The sequence below is a fragment of the Scyliorhinus torazame genome, chromosome 5, assembly GCF_047496885.1.
Source record: "Scyliorhinus torazame isolate Kashiwa2021f chromosome 5, sScyTor2.1, whole genome shotgun sequence".
NCBI classification, from domain to species: Eukaryota; Metazoa; Chordata; class Chondrichthyes; order Carcharhiniformes; family Scyliorhinidae; genus Scyliorhinus; species Scyliorhinus torazame.
Genome location: NC_092711.1, coordinates 83,445,963 through 83,460,844, shown reverse-complemented (window position 1 = coordinate 83,460,844; position 14,882 = coordinate 83,445,963). Strand labels below are relative to the sequence as shown.

Here is a 14,882-nt window from a genome sequence, read left to right as displayed (position 1 = left end):
TGCTAAAGTTCAATATCAGTTTTATATCTTACGGTCTTACAAGTTGAGACGTCTGTTTTAAAGAAACAGTTGTCTTCATGTAATCAGTGACACGGCCTCTCAGCTGAACCATTAGAACATGGAACATACAGTGCAGAAGGAGGCCATTCGACCCATCGAGTCTGCACCGACCCTCTTAAACCCTCACTTCCACCCTATCCTATAACCCAATAACCCCTCACCTTTGTGGACATTAAGGGCAATTTAGCATGGCCAATCCACCTAACCTGCACATCTTTGGACTGTGGGAGGAAACCGGAGCACCCGGAGGAAACCCACGCAGACACGGGGAAAACGTGCATACTCCGCACAAACAGTGACTCAACAGGGAATCGAACCTGGGACCCTGGCGCTGTGAAGCCACAGTGCTAGCCACATGTGCTGCCCATTGAAAGCTGCAACAAGACTGTGCAGTTGAATGTTGCACAGGTCCATTGGGTCCTGTGCTGCCAGCTCTTTAGAGTAGGGGTTATCACAGTCACCTCACACGTGAAAGGTCCCCGGTTTGAAACTGGCAGAAGCATTAAATGCTTCTCATTTAGTCTGAGGAAAAATTTCCACAACATCCGCTTGTCCCTGAATATTACCTGAATCTCGTATTTGAGAGGAATAGGAGGTTTGGTCTTACATCAGCCACAAAAATTGCTTCAGCAAAGTCTGAAGTGTTGCATTTTCAAGAAGCAGTGAGATGATAAAGATTTTCCTGCTTTGACACAGTTCCAATATTAGCAGTTTGTTCAACCAAAACAGAATTTAATGTCTTTACAGATGCAGATGAACATAATAACTGTCTCTATCATGTCTAGCTGTAACATAAAAGCAACTTACTGCGGATGCTTCAATCGGAAACAAAAGTAGAAAATACTGGACAATCTCAGCAGGTCTGACAGCCTCTGTGGAGCGAGATGGCAGCTGTCGTTCCGGGTCTGGGTGACTCTTTGTCAAAGCTGGAGAACTGGAAATAGGGTCAGATTTAGACTATTGTGGGTGGGTGGTGAATGGGACAGGGGGCAAGGGGTTCATGGAGATGTGGGGCTGGATAGAGGGCCAGCGATAGGTGGAGAATGACTTGGACAGAAAGAAAAGGGGAATGTAAATGGGGGTTATAAAGGCTAAGAACAGTACTGATAGAGGCATGTTAAGAGATTAGAACCTGAACGGCAGAATAAAAGTAAGCAGTGAGTGAAAGGAAGACTAGGAACAGGGAGCAGATTGTCGAAAGGGGGACAATGGTGGGGGAAAAACAGATCGATGGAAGAAATGAAAATAAGTTGCTGGAAATAAACATGTGGGGAAGGTAGAGGAGAGTAATAAATGACATGGCCTCTCAGCCTAACCATCAGAAGCTGCAGCAAGACACTGCAGTTGAACATAGCACAGGTCCATTGGCTGCTCCGCTGCTGCCTGTTTCTGTAGTGTAGTGGTTATCATGTTTTTTTTTCACTTCATCTAACTCGCGAAAGGTCCTCCATTCAAAACTGGGCAGGAACATTGAATACTTCTTGCTTAGTTTGTGGGAAGTTTGGAGAACATGCGTTTGTTTCTGCATGTCATCTGAATCCCATGTATTAGATATATATTTGGCCTCCTCGGCCTCAAACTTCATTCAGAGAAGGCGGAGGTAGTGAATATTGAAGAAGCAAAGATCAGAAAAAGATGATCGCATTTTGACACAGTTCGGATATTCTCAGTTTGTTCAGTCCATTACAGAATTTAGTGGATTTATGGATGTAGATTAACATTTTTAATCACCATCTGAAACATATCTAATGGTAATGTGTGCTCACACAGACAGAGACAAATGATACTCTAACTGAATTAGAGGAAATAGCAGAGATTTAACTAAAACACCTTTTGAAAATCTGGCTTTGTGTTAGAGAAACAGGAAAAGCCACTCAGGGAGATGAGGAAATCCAGGCTCAGTGCGGATTTGCTGTCACCCCTCCTTTCTTATACATGAACTGGATTTAGGCTGCGGAATGTTTCCTACCCAGAACAAAGAGGGTCAAATATAATAAACATATCATTCTTTAATCTCCTACCTGTGAAGATATTTGATTGTGTTTAAAAACTGATGTGGCCAATCTCAAATGAACTCAACAGAATTTATATTACCCAGTGACTCGATTTATTTTCTTTGTCAGTCATGTTTGCAATTCAATGTTGTATATTTCAGAGAGTCTCAATTTCAGATGAGGACATAAATATCAAATAATATCAAGTTTTGAGTAATGCAACAAATACTGAGTAAAATTGTTTGATGTTGATACTTCCGGTTGCGGCAAGGATGAGCTAGCCGCACGTTTCTGCAGCTCCAGCTCCGACGGACCTTCGGGCTCTTTTAAGAGCCCCAACGGGGACTTTACCGGCCGAAAAACCCGGTGGGAGGTGCGTGGGAAGGGAGTCCCCCCCCCCCCCCGAACGACGGAGGAAAAACCGGCGGCTGCAGCCCGAAGAATCTGCAACCAGAAGGTCAGAGGGAGTGGAACAAAATGGCGGCGGAGGGATCGCAGGTGACATGGGGGCCTGAGCAGGACGAGGTTGTGAGACGGTGCGTGGATCTGCTGAAGAAGGAGGTAATGACCCCGATGTTACAGGCAATTGAGGGGCTTAAAGAGACTTTGAAGACCCAGGAGACTGAGCCTCGCGTGATGGAGCAGAAGGTATCAGGTATTGAGGACGAGGTCCTGGGCCTGGCGGTTAAGACTCAGACGCACGAGGCACTTCATAAAAAGTGTGCTGACAGGATTGAGGCCCTTGAAAATGGAGCGTGAAGGAAGAACCTTAGGATACTATGTCTCCCTGAGGGCGTGGAAGGAGTGGACTGTGGAGCGTACGCAAGTAAGATGCTGAGCTCACTGATGGGTGCTGAGGCCCCTGCGGGCCCCATGGAGGTGGAATGGGCAAATCGGATCCCGGCGAGAAGACCAAAAGCGCGAGAACCACCGAGGGCGATAATCGTGTGATTCTACCACCTTAAGGACAGAGAAGAGGTCCTGAGATGGGCTAAAAAGGTGCGGAGTAGCAGATGGGAGAATGCTGTGGTAAGGATATACCAGGACGAGTGCAGAGGTGGCGAGAAGGAGGGCGAGCTTTAACCGAGCCAAAGAGGTTTTGCACGAAAGGAAGGTGAGGTTTGGGATGCTGCAGCATGCAAGACTATGGGTCACGTATCAGGAGAGACACTATTATTTTGAGACGGCGGAGGAAGCATGGTCCTTCATCAATGAAGAGAAACTGGACTGGAACTGAGGGACTGATGCTGCAGGGAATTGTTATTGTTATTGTTTTTGTTAATGTTATGGTGAAAGTGAATCGAGAAGTAAACAGGGAAGGGGGGGGACACTGGGGAAATGTGGGCGCCGGTGAGGGGGGAAAGGCGGGACATAGTCGAAGAATAGGGAAGGGGAGGGGGAGGGGAAAGGGAGCTGCGCCATAAGAGGCGGGTTAGGTAAAGGGATGTTCCCGCGCCAGAAAGAATAAGGCGGGAAAACAGGCGCAAGGCGGATGGGAGTTCCCTCACACCGGGGGGGCCGAGGAGTGAGCAGGAGTAGCCGGGGTCAGTTGAAGTCAGCTGACTTACGGAAGTGATATGGGGGGAGCAATCAAGCTAGATAGGGATCTAGCGGGGGGGGGAGGGGGGGAAGGGGACAACTGGGTTGCTGCTGCGGAAATCCAAAAGGAAATGGCTAAAGGGTGGGTGGTTGGGGGCGGAGTGCGACGCTGGGGGAGCGAGCGGGAGCGCGGAGGCGGGATATGGGACTGGCCTAGAGAAGGTAATGGCTAGTCGACACGGGAGGGGGGCAGGTAGCCCCCCAGTGAGATGATCACGTGGAACGTGAGAGGCCTGAATGGACCGATAAAAAGGGTCTGGCTCGCGCATTTGAAAGGATTAAGGGCAGACGTGGCTATGCTCCAAGAGACGCACCTAAAGGTGGCGGACCAAGCTAGGCTAAGGAAAGGATGGGTGGGACAGGTGTTCCACTCAGGACTGGACACAAAGAACAGAGGGGTGGCCATTTTGGTGGGGAAACGGGTAGCATTTGCAGCAAAGAACATCGTAGCAGACAGTGGAGGTAGATATGTAATGGTGAGTGGTAGGCTGGAGGGAATGGAGGTCGTGTTGGTTAATGTGTACGCCCCAAATTGGGACGATGCGGGGTTCATGAGATGGATGCTGGGGCGTATTCCGGACCTGGAGGCAGGAAATTTGATTTTAGGAGGGGACTTCAACACGGTGCTGGACCCGGGGCTAGATAGATCCAGCTCAAGGACCGGAAGAAGGCCGGCAGCGGCCAAGGTACTTAAGGGGCTTATGGACCAAATGGGGGGAGTGGATCCATGGCAATTTCTTAGACCCAGGGCTAGGGAGTATTCCTTCTTCTCCCATGTCCATAAAGTGTACTCCCGGATAGATTTTTTTGTTTTAGGAAGGTCGTTGATCTCTAGGGTGGAAGAGGCTGAATACTCAGCCATAGCGGTTTCGGACCATGCCCCACATTGGGTGGACCTGGAATTAGGAGAGGACAGGGAGCAGAGAACACTCTGGCGATTAGATGTGGGACTGATGGCGGATGAGGGAGTGTGTGCAAGAGTGAGGGGGTGTATTGAGAGATACCTGGAGGTCAATGACGACGGCGAGGTCCCTGTGGGAGTGGTATGGGAAGCACTAAAAGCGGTGGTCAGAGGAGAGCTGATTTCTATTGGGGCCTACAAAAGGAAAACAGAGGCCAAGGAAAGGGATAGACTACTGGGGGAGATTTTAAGGGTGGACAGGGAATTTGCAGAGACCCCGGAGGAGGAGCTGTACAGGGAGAGGAGACGACTCCAGACCGAGTTTGACCTTCTGACCACCAGAAAGGCGGAGGTACTGTGGAGGAAGGCACAGGGGAGGAGGTATGAATATGGGGAAAAGGCTAGTCGCCTGTTGGCGCACCAACTGCGAAAGAGGGCAGAAGCGAGGGAGATAGGAGGAATTAGGGATGAAAGGGGAGACACTGAGCGAAGGGCAGGAAAGATAAACAAGGTGTTTAAGACCTTTTATGAGGAACTGTATAGGTCTCAGCCCCTAGAGAGAGAGGAGGGGATGCGGCAGTTCCTGGACCAATTGAGGTTCCCGAAAGTGGAGGAGCAGGAGGTGGAAGGCCTGGGGGCACCGATTGAGGTGGATGAGGTTATTAAGGGACTGGGAAGCATGCAAGCAGGGAAGGCCCCGGGGCCGGACGGGTTCCCGGTGGAATACTACAGAAAATATGTGGACTTGTTGGCCCCGTTGTTGGCGAGGATGTTCAATGAGGCCAGGGAAGGGGGGACTCTACCCCCGACGATGTCGGAGGCGACGATATCGCTAATGTTGAAGAGGGACAAAGATCCGTTGCAGTGCGGGTCCTATAGACCTATTTCACTATTGAACGTGGACGCCAAATTGCTGGCAAAGGTGCTGGCATCGAGGATAGAGGACTGTGTCCCGGGGTGGTGCACGAAGACCAGACTGGGTTCGTAAAAGGGAGACAACTGAATGTTAACGTGCGACGACTATTAGGGGTGATAATGATGCCCTCAGTGGAGGGGGAGGCAGAGATAGTGGCGGCAATGGACGTAGAGAAGGCATTTGATAGGGTGGAGTGGGAGTATTTATGGGAAGTGTTAAGGAGGTTTGCGTTTGGGAACGGGTTTATTCGCTGGGTTAGGCTACTTTATGGGGCGCCAACGGCAAGCGTAGTTACAGGTCGACATAGATCGGAGTATTTCCGATTATATAGGGGAACAAGACAGGGATGCCCGCTGTCTCCATTGTTGTTTGCATTGGCAATCGAACCTCTGGTCATGGCGTTTGAGAGACTCCAGGAAATGGAGAGGGGTGACTAGAGGGGGAGAAGAACACCGAGTCTCGTTATACGCGGATGACCTATTGTTATACGTGTCGGACCCAGCGGGGGGGATGATAGAGGTTATGCAAATTTTGAGGGGGTTCGGGGATTTCTCGGGGTATAGGCTAAACATGGGGAAGAGTGAATTATTTGTGATACATCCAGGGGACCAGAGTAGAGAGATAGAAGGCTTGCCTCTAAGGAAAGTGGAAAGAAACTTCCGATACCTGGGGATTCAGATCGCTAGGAGCTGGGGAACCTTGCACAGACTTAATCTGACACGGCTGGTAGAACAAATGGAGGAGGACTTTAAGAGGTGGGACATGCAGCCTTTATCGCTGGCGGGCAGGGTGCAAGCAATTAAGATGATGGTCCTCCCGAGGTTCTTATTTGTATTCCAATGTCTCCCTATTTTAATCACCAGGACCTTTTTTAATAAAATAGACAGGAGCATCAGGAGCTTCGTGTGGGCAGGGAAAGTTCCGAGAGTAAGGAGAGGGTTCCTTCAGCGCAGTAGGGACAGAGGAGGACTGGCACTACCGAACTTGGGAGATTATTATTGGGCCGCCAATGTGGCAATGATACGTAGATGGATGATGGAGGTTGAGGGAGCGGCATGGAAAAGGCTGGAGAGAAGGTCCTGTAAAGGGACGAGTCTAGAGGCGCTGGTGACGGCACCGCTACCGTTCTCACCTAAAAAGTACACCACGAACCCGGTGGTGGCAGCAACACTTAACATATGGGGACAGTGGAGGCGACAGAGAGGGGTACGGGGAGCCCTGGTGGGATTCCCTGTCAGGAACAACCATAGGTTCGCCCCAGGAAGAATGGATGGAGGATTTCAGAGTTGGTACCAGTTGGGAATTAGGAAGGTGGGAGATTTATTCATAGATGGGACTTTTGCGAGTTTGGGAGCATTGGAAGAAAAGTATAAGTTACCCCGGGGAAATTTCTTGAGATACATGCAGGTGAGGGCGTTTACTAGACAACAGGTGAGGGAATTTCCGCGGCTCCCGACACAGGAGATACAGGACAGGGGGCTTTCAGGGGTGTGGGTCGGAGAGGGCAAGGTGTCAGAGATATACCGAGAGATGAGGGAGGAGGGGGAGGAGTCAGTGGGCGAACTAAAAGGAAAGTGGGAAGAAGAATTAGGGGAGGAGATAGAGGAGGGTATGTGGGCTGATGCCCTAAGCAGGGTAAATTCCTCTTCCTCATGCGCCAGGCTTAGCCTGATTCAATTTAAGGTGCTACATAGAGCACACATAACGGGAGCAAGATTGAGCAGGTTCTTTGGAGTGGAGGACAAATGTGGGAGGTGTGGCGGGAGCCCGGCAAACCACGCACATATGTTTTGGGAGTGCCCGACACTGGAAGGATATTGGAAGGGAGTGACGGGAGTGATCTCGCAGGTGGTGAATGCCCGGGTCAAACCTAGCTGGGGGTTAGCTATATTTGGAGTTGCGGAAGAGCCGGGAGTGCAGGAGGCGAAAGAGGCCGATGTCGTGGCCTTTGCGTCCCTCGTAGCCCGGCGCAGGATCCTACTCATCTGGAAGGAGGCGAAACCCCCCGGACTGGAGGCCTGGGTAAACGATATGGCGGGGTTCATTAAACTGGAGCAGATAAAGTTTGCCCTGAGAGGATCGGCTCAAGGGTTCACCAGGCGATGGCAGCCATTTCTCGACTACCTAGGGGAACGTTAGAGGGAAGACAGATGACCAGCAGCAGCAACCGAGAGAGAGTGGGGGGGGGGGGAGGTTTAGTTGAATATAGGTCAATTGAGACTGAGGTTTTGTTATTTGTGTATTATTATTATTATTGTTAAAAATTTCTGTTTTGTTATTGTTATCGTTTCGTTTGTTTTGTAAGCAGGAAAAATGTTGTTCAGGGAAAAAAATTTCAACAAAATATATATATTTTTAAAAAATTGTTTGATGTTTTTCGAAGGAACGTAAGAATTATATTATTACTGGACGAGAGGAAATATTTGCTGGGTGGATATTTCTACATTTCATAATTCATTTGAAATCTAATAAAGTAAAATAATTCAGCAAAGTGATCTCTAGAGGGCTTTGTTAAGCTTCACAAATCCTTTCCCTCTCTAATAGACAGACTCTGTAAACAGGATGGAGATCAAATGTAATTAGATTCTGTTATCAACTCAGAAATAATGACAAGATGCTTCAGCAGAAAAATTCAATATGAAACCAATTGCATGATTACATAATGTTTATATCGTAAACTACACCATCTTCAGGTCCAAATCTTCTGATCATTGGACCAGGGGAAGGTTCTCGTTAAATCAAACTGAGCAAGGATTCTGCAGAAACTCCTTCTTCAAAAGCAAATTGGAAGAATAATTGGAATAGAGAAACTTCAAGATCACAGAAAGAGAGATGGACATTGAGTCTAATCAATTTGCTCTTTTTCAATCTATATTTTTATTCGACTTTTATCATTTTTACAGATAACACAACAGATTTTCAAAACACCAGTACAATGGGCTCATAGACAATCAGCTGTTTTTTCAGTGTACTGGTTATCACGTTCCCCACACAGCAAATGTCCCATATTATTATTATTCGAAACATTGTTGACGTTACTCATCTAAATTTGCAGCTAGGTTGTATCATTGTTATTTGTTGTTCAATAGCTAAACACACCCGCAAAGTTCCAAATGATACCCTGCAAAATCCTCTGTGATGGAGAATGGCAGGAATCGCAGACAGAGTTCACCCGTGTTAGTTGTGAATGGTTTTCTAATGTGCTGTGGAATTTTATGATTCTAATGTCAGATCAATTTCTCCGCCAATAGCCTAATTTTCAGTCAAATTGTACTCACGCAATAGAAGGTTCGTCAGTGCAATAAGGGCGCACTGTTTACTATTCTCGGTCAATGCACTAAGCGCTGGTCCCTGGTTCTGTTGTGCAGTGATTATCATGTTTGCTTAAAGGCCCTCGGTTTAAAACTGCACAGAAACATTATCAAACCCCATTCATTTCCGTGTGGGGAAAAATTACATGATTGACATTTTCATTATTCATTTACACCCTCCTGAATTGCCCTTAAATTGAGTTGCTGGGTTGATCTGCCGTGTGGAACCCCGATCCCCAGAGCTTCAGCCTGGTTCTCTGCTTTACTAGTCTTGATGTGGAGATGCTGGCATTGGACTGGGGTGGGCACAGTAAGAAGTTTTACAACACCAGGTTAAAGTCCAACAGGTTTGTGTCAAATCACTAGTTTTCGGAGCGCAGCTCCTTCCTCAGGTGAATGAAGAAGCGGGTTCCACAACCACATATATAGACAGCACGGTAGCATTGTGGATAGCACAATTGCTTCACAGCTCCAGGGTCACAGGTTCGATTCCGGCTTGGGTCACTGTCTGTGCGGAGTCTGCACATCCTCCCTGTGTGTGCGTGGGTTTCCTCCGGGTGCTCTGGTTTCCTCCCACAGTCCAAAGATGTGCAGGTTAGGTGGATTGTCCATGCTAAATTGCCCTTAGTGTCCAGAAAGTTTAAATAGGGGTTACAGGGATAGGGTAGAGACGTGGGCTTGAGTAGGGTGCTCTTTGTAAGGGCCGGTGGAGTCTCGATGGGCCGAAAGGCCTCCTCCTGCACTGTAAATTCTATGATTGTCAGCTCCCTGGTTTGCAGCTGCAGGGCATCTCCCTCCCGGGAACAGGCCCAGGTTAATGGGCACCATCCTGCTTCAGACACTGGAGGATGGTTCACATCAGAGGATGGGGTATGGGGACAATAAATAAGAGCTTACACTTTGCACTCAAATCAATGAGGACTCTGATCTCTGGGAAGGAAGTAAACCCTGGCAGGTGGAAGGGGAGGATTCACAAACACCCGCTGGAGGCCCCAAACCCACAATAAGACCCATTGTTTTTCATAGAATTTACAGTGCAGAAGGAGGCCATTCGGCCCATCGAGTCTGCACCGGCTCTTGGAAAGAGCACCCTACCCAAGGTCAACACCTCCACCCTATCCCCATAACCCAGTAATCCCACCCAACACTAAGGGCAATTTTGGACACAAAGGGCAATTTATCATGGCCAATCCACCTAACCTGCACATCTTTGGACTGTGGGAGGAAACCGGAGCACCCGGAGGAAACCCACGCAGACACGGGGAGGATGTGCAGACTCCGCACAGACAGTGACCCAAGCCGGAATCGAACCTGGGACCCTGGAGCTGTGAAGCAATTGTGCTATCCACAAGGCTACCGTGCTGCCTTTTTATTGTCAGTCTGCAGACAGGGGCTGGTGAATTGAACCCAGACAGAGGAGAGGGAGGGAGAAAGCTGGGAGTGGAGGAATGAAATGGTGCAGATGGGTTTGGATTTCAGCCCAGGGAGGAGGAAGAGTGTGTGGGACAGGGATTTTCAGCTTTGGGGAACAAGAGGGGGACAATTGTTCCAGAGAAACTAGAATTGTCTGTTTAGAATTTCTATCCAGGACTGACAGTGATGACTTTTGTAAACTCCTTTCACAGGGGGTTAGAAGGAGAGAATTTACACTCAACAAACTCAATCCAACAGAAAGGTTTATCTCTTTGTGATTTCTGTCCTGCATTGACAGTGATGACTTCTGTAAAATGACAGATTATAGCTCTCAGAAAGGAATAAATGGAGTGGGCATTTATTCTATCGTAAACAAGGAATAAACATTGAGTCATAAATACAAGACAGCTACAAATAAATCAAAGGGGGCAATACTGACAAATTTATTCATCACAGGTTTAGAATGTGTTATTCATTACATAGAAATGAGCTGAGGAAAGTGCTGAGATGTTTTCAAAAGGAAACTGGACAAGCACATGAGAGAAAATGGAATCGAAAATCAGCTGAAAGGCTGAGAATTGATAGGTGTGACAGTCGAGGATGAGTGCTGAGTATGGACAGCAGCAGAATCTGTGACAAAATGGCCTGTTTGTGTCTTATATATTCACAGTATTTCAATGTAATCTCCTTTTACAGAATATTTGCAGATGCAAACATCATGTTGAGATCTGACAGAGTCACTTGATTCATCAGGACCGGCCTTTCAACGTGGAAGGAGAAATGTTTGTCTGTTTTGTCTTTGGGAAAACATTCAAAAATCACTGTGATTGGAAAAGCACCGAGACACAGACATCGAAGTAATTTTCCACAGTTTGCTGGACTGAGCTTTAACCAATCACACAGCATGAAATTAAATTGCAACATTTACATCAGGGAGACACCGTACTCAGGCTTCAACTGATGATCCAAGTTGAAGAGACATAAGGACATTCGCACCAAAGGAATCAAGAAGCAGCAATTGGACATTCAGCCTCCGTGAGCCTGTTCCACCATTTAATAACATCACGGCTGATCTGATAGTGACTTCAAATCTGCATCCCACCGTCACCTGATAACCTGTCAATAACCATGGAGAAACCGTGGAAATGTAGGGACTGTGGGATAGGATGTAATTACCCGTCTGAATTGGAAACTCATCGACGTATTCACACTGGGGAAAGGCCATTCACCTGCTTTGTGTGTGAGAAGGGATTCACTAAGCTATCCAACCTCATCACACACCAGCATGTTCATACTGACCAGAGACTGTTTAAATGTGCTGACTGTGAGAAGAGCTTTAAAAGCAGAAATGATTTACTGATACATCAACGCACTCACACTGGGGAGAGCCCATTCACCTGCTCCGTGTGTGGGAAGGGATTCACTCAGTCATCACACCTCCTGAAACACCAACTTGTTCACAGTGATCAGAGACCTTTTAAATGTGCTGACTGTGAGAAGAGCTTTAAAAGCAGAATTAATTTACTGATACATCAACGCACTCACACTGGGGAGAGGCCGTTCATCTGCTCCGTGTGTGGGAAGGGATTCACTCAGTCATCACAACTCCTGACACACCAACTTGTTCACACGAATCAGAGACCTTTTAAATGTGCTGACTGTGCGAAGAACTTTAAAAGCAGAAAGGATTTACTGATACATCAACGCACTCACACTGGGGAGAGGCCGTTCACCTGCTCTGTGTGTGGGAAAGGATTCACTTGTTCCTCCCACTTTCTGAAACACCAACTTGTTCACACTGATCAGAGACCATTTATATGTGCCGACTGTGAAAAAAGCTTTAAAAGCAGAATGGATTTACTGATACATCAACGCACTCACACCGGTGAAAGGCCATTCACGTGTCTGGAATGTGGGAAGGGATTTAATGCTTTATCAAATCTCCAGACACACCATCAGGTTCATTCTAATCAGAGACCTTTTAAATGTGCTGACTGTGAGAAGAACTTTAAAAGCAGAAAGTATTTACTGATACATCAACGCACTCACACTGGGGAGAGGCCATTCACCTGCTCCGTGTGTGGGAAGGGATTCACTCAGTCATCTCATCTCATGACACATCAACTTGTTCATACTGATCAGAGACCGTTTAAATGTTCTGACTGTGAGAAGAGCTTTAAAAGTAAAAGCTGTTTACTGATACATCAACGCATGCACACTGGGGAGAGGCCATTCTCCTGCTCCCTATTTGGGAAGGGATTTACTCGTTCATCCCAGATTCTGAGACACCAGCGAGTTCACACTGGGCAGAGACCGTACACTTGCCCCGTATGTGAGAAGAAGTTCACTCAGTCATCCCACCTGACTAGACACCAACTTGTTCACACTGGTCAGAAACTTTTTAAATGTTCTGACTGTGAAAAAATATTTAATAGTAAACCAAATCTGCAGAGACACCAGCGAGTTCACACTGAAACAGAATCATAGCATTTACAGTGCAGGAGGGCATTTGGCCCATCGAGTGCACCGGCCCTTGGACTTAAGCACCCGACTTAAGCCCATACCTCCAACCTAACCCATAACCCCACCTCACCTTTTTGGACATTTAAGGGCAATTTAGCATGGCCAATCCACCTAATCTACACATTTTTGGACTGTGGAAACCGGAGCACAGAGGAAACCCACGCAGACACTGGGACAACATGCAGACTCCGCACAGACAGTGACCCAAGCTGGGAATCAAACCTGGGACCATGGAGCTGTGAAGCAGCAGTGCTAACCACTGTGCTACCGTGTGGCCCACACGTGGGAGTCGTACTGGGGAGAGGCTGTTTAACTGTTCCGTGTGTGGGAGGAGATTCACTCAGTCAAACAACCTGCACAGGCATCAGCAAGTTCACAGACAACAGCAGGGTTTGGATTCAGCTGTTGTTGCTGCTGTTAGTCACATCTGGGACTCAATGATGCCTGGACGTCTGTTTCCTGGGGGGCTCTACAGTTTTCCGGTCTATATCAATGATTTAGACTTAAATGTATGCACCAGGATTATACAAACGTTGCTCATATGTTTTAGTGAATGAGGGAGAAAGCCATGGACTGGGTCAGATGGACAGAAAAGTGCTAAATGGAATTCAATCTGGAGCAGTGGGAGATAATGAATTTGGATGGGTAAACAAGGCAAGGGAATGACCAATAAATAGGATGATGCTGAGAAGTATTGGGAAACAGAGAGACCTTGGACTGCATATCCACAGACCGCTGAAGGTGGCTGGACAGGTAGATCAGGTGGTCCAGAGGCATTTGGGACACTTTCCTTGTTTCAGGACCAGAATATAGAGCAGGGAGATTATGTTCAAACTTCATTAAAAACTCGTCAGTGCACAGCTAGAGGACTGAGCACAGGTCTGGTTACTGCAGGAATCAACTATAAATTAAAACCAAATTCATGAAATAGCTTAAAACTGAAATTAATTATATAATTACGGTCAGTGTTCAATAAATCAAATCTAGGGATGAAGAGGAAGCTAAATAACAAGCGATTGAACAGTGACGCAATCTGAATTTTTCAGTGAATAAAAATCTGAGGCATTTAGATAATGGGAGAGGTCAGGAAAACACTTCAGTTAACTTCCTATAAAAATAAGGTGACTTCAGGATAATGGAAAACACTAATTGGTGAGTATCTGCTGAATCTTTATTTGTTTTATTCTGAAGTTTATTTACTCAAGTCAGTTAATAATGAAATAAATAAAGATATGACAGCACATCCCAGCCCTGTGGAATACACATCGAGTTCCATGTGGGAAAACCAGGACACTTCCATTATGCTGGAAACATCAGCTGGAGCAGCAGGAAGCAAAGGGGATTGGTCCAGAGGTATTTTTGTGACCAGAAGACTGTTTCCAGCGGAGTTCTGGATTGTTCAGGACAAGATTCCATGCTTTGTGTGTTATATATTAATGATTTAGACTTCAACAAAGGGTCATGGTTGAGACATTTGCAGTGTTGTGGTTAACAGTGAGGAATAAAGTTGTAGACTACAGGAAGATATCAGTAGACTGATCAGCTGGGCAGCAACGAAGCAAATGGAGATCAATCTGGAGGAGTGTAAGGTAATAAATACACTTGTGCTTCATGTATAAGAAACATAGATCCTTCTCTACTGTGGTATTCTGCAGTCTCTCTATTTAAATTAACTTCACTTTTCCCCCAAATTATACTTTGCCAAATATCTCCCACTGACGAAAGTATGATCTTTCTACAGGCTGTGTAACTGGGTGAAGCTCTTTTCACAGTCAGTTCACTGGAACACTCTTACTTGGGTGTGTGTGTATCGGCACTTTTCCAGTCACAATAATATTTGAAATCTTTTCCCATGGGCAGAATAGACTTAACATTACTCCTTCCACATTCAACGTCTGTAACATTCTGATCCTAATGAATCGAATAACTGTTAGCCATAAAGGCGGCACGGTAGCACAGTGGGTAACACTGTTGCTTCACCGTGCCAGGGTCCCGTGTTTGATTCCCACTTGGGTCACCGTCTGTGTGGAGTCTGCATGTTCTCCCTGTGTCTGCATAGGTTTCCTCCGGGCGCTCCGGTTTCCTCCCACAAGTCCCAAAATACGTGCTTGTTAGGTTAATTGACATTCTGAATTCTCCCTCTGTGTACCCGGAAAGGCACCGGG

The 14,882-nt window shown here is 47.0% G+C and overlaps 1 protein-coding gene across 1 annotated transcript in view; it reads left to right on the top strand.

Moving 5' to 3' along the window:
- The window catches only part of LOC140418685 (uncharacterized), a 207,869-nt gene that overhangs the window by 10,623 nt on the left and 182,364 nt on the right, over window positions 1-14,882 (top strand). The window lies entirely within an intron of this gene.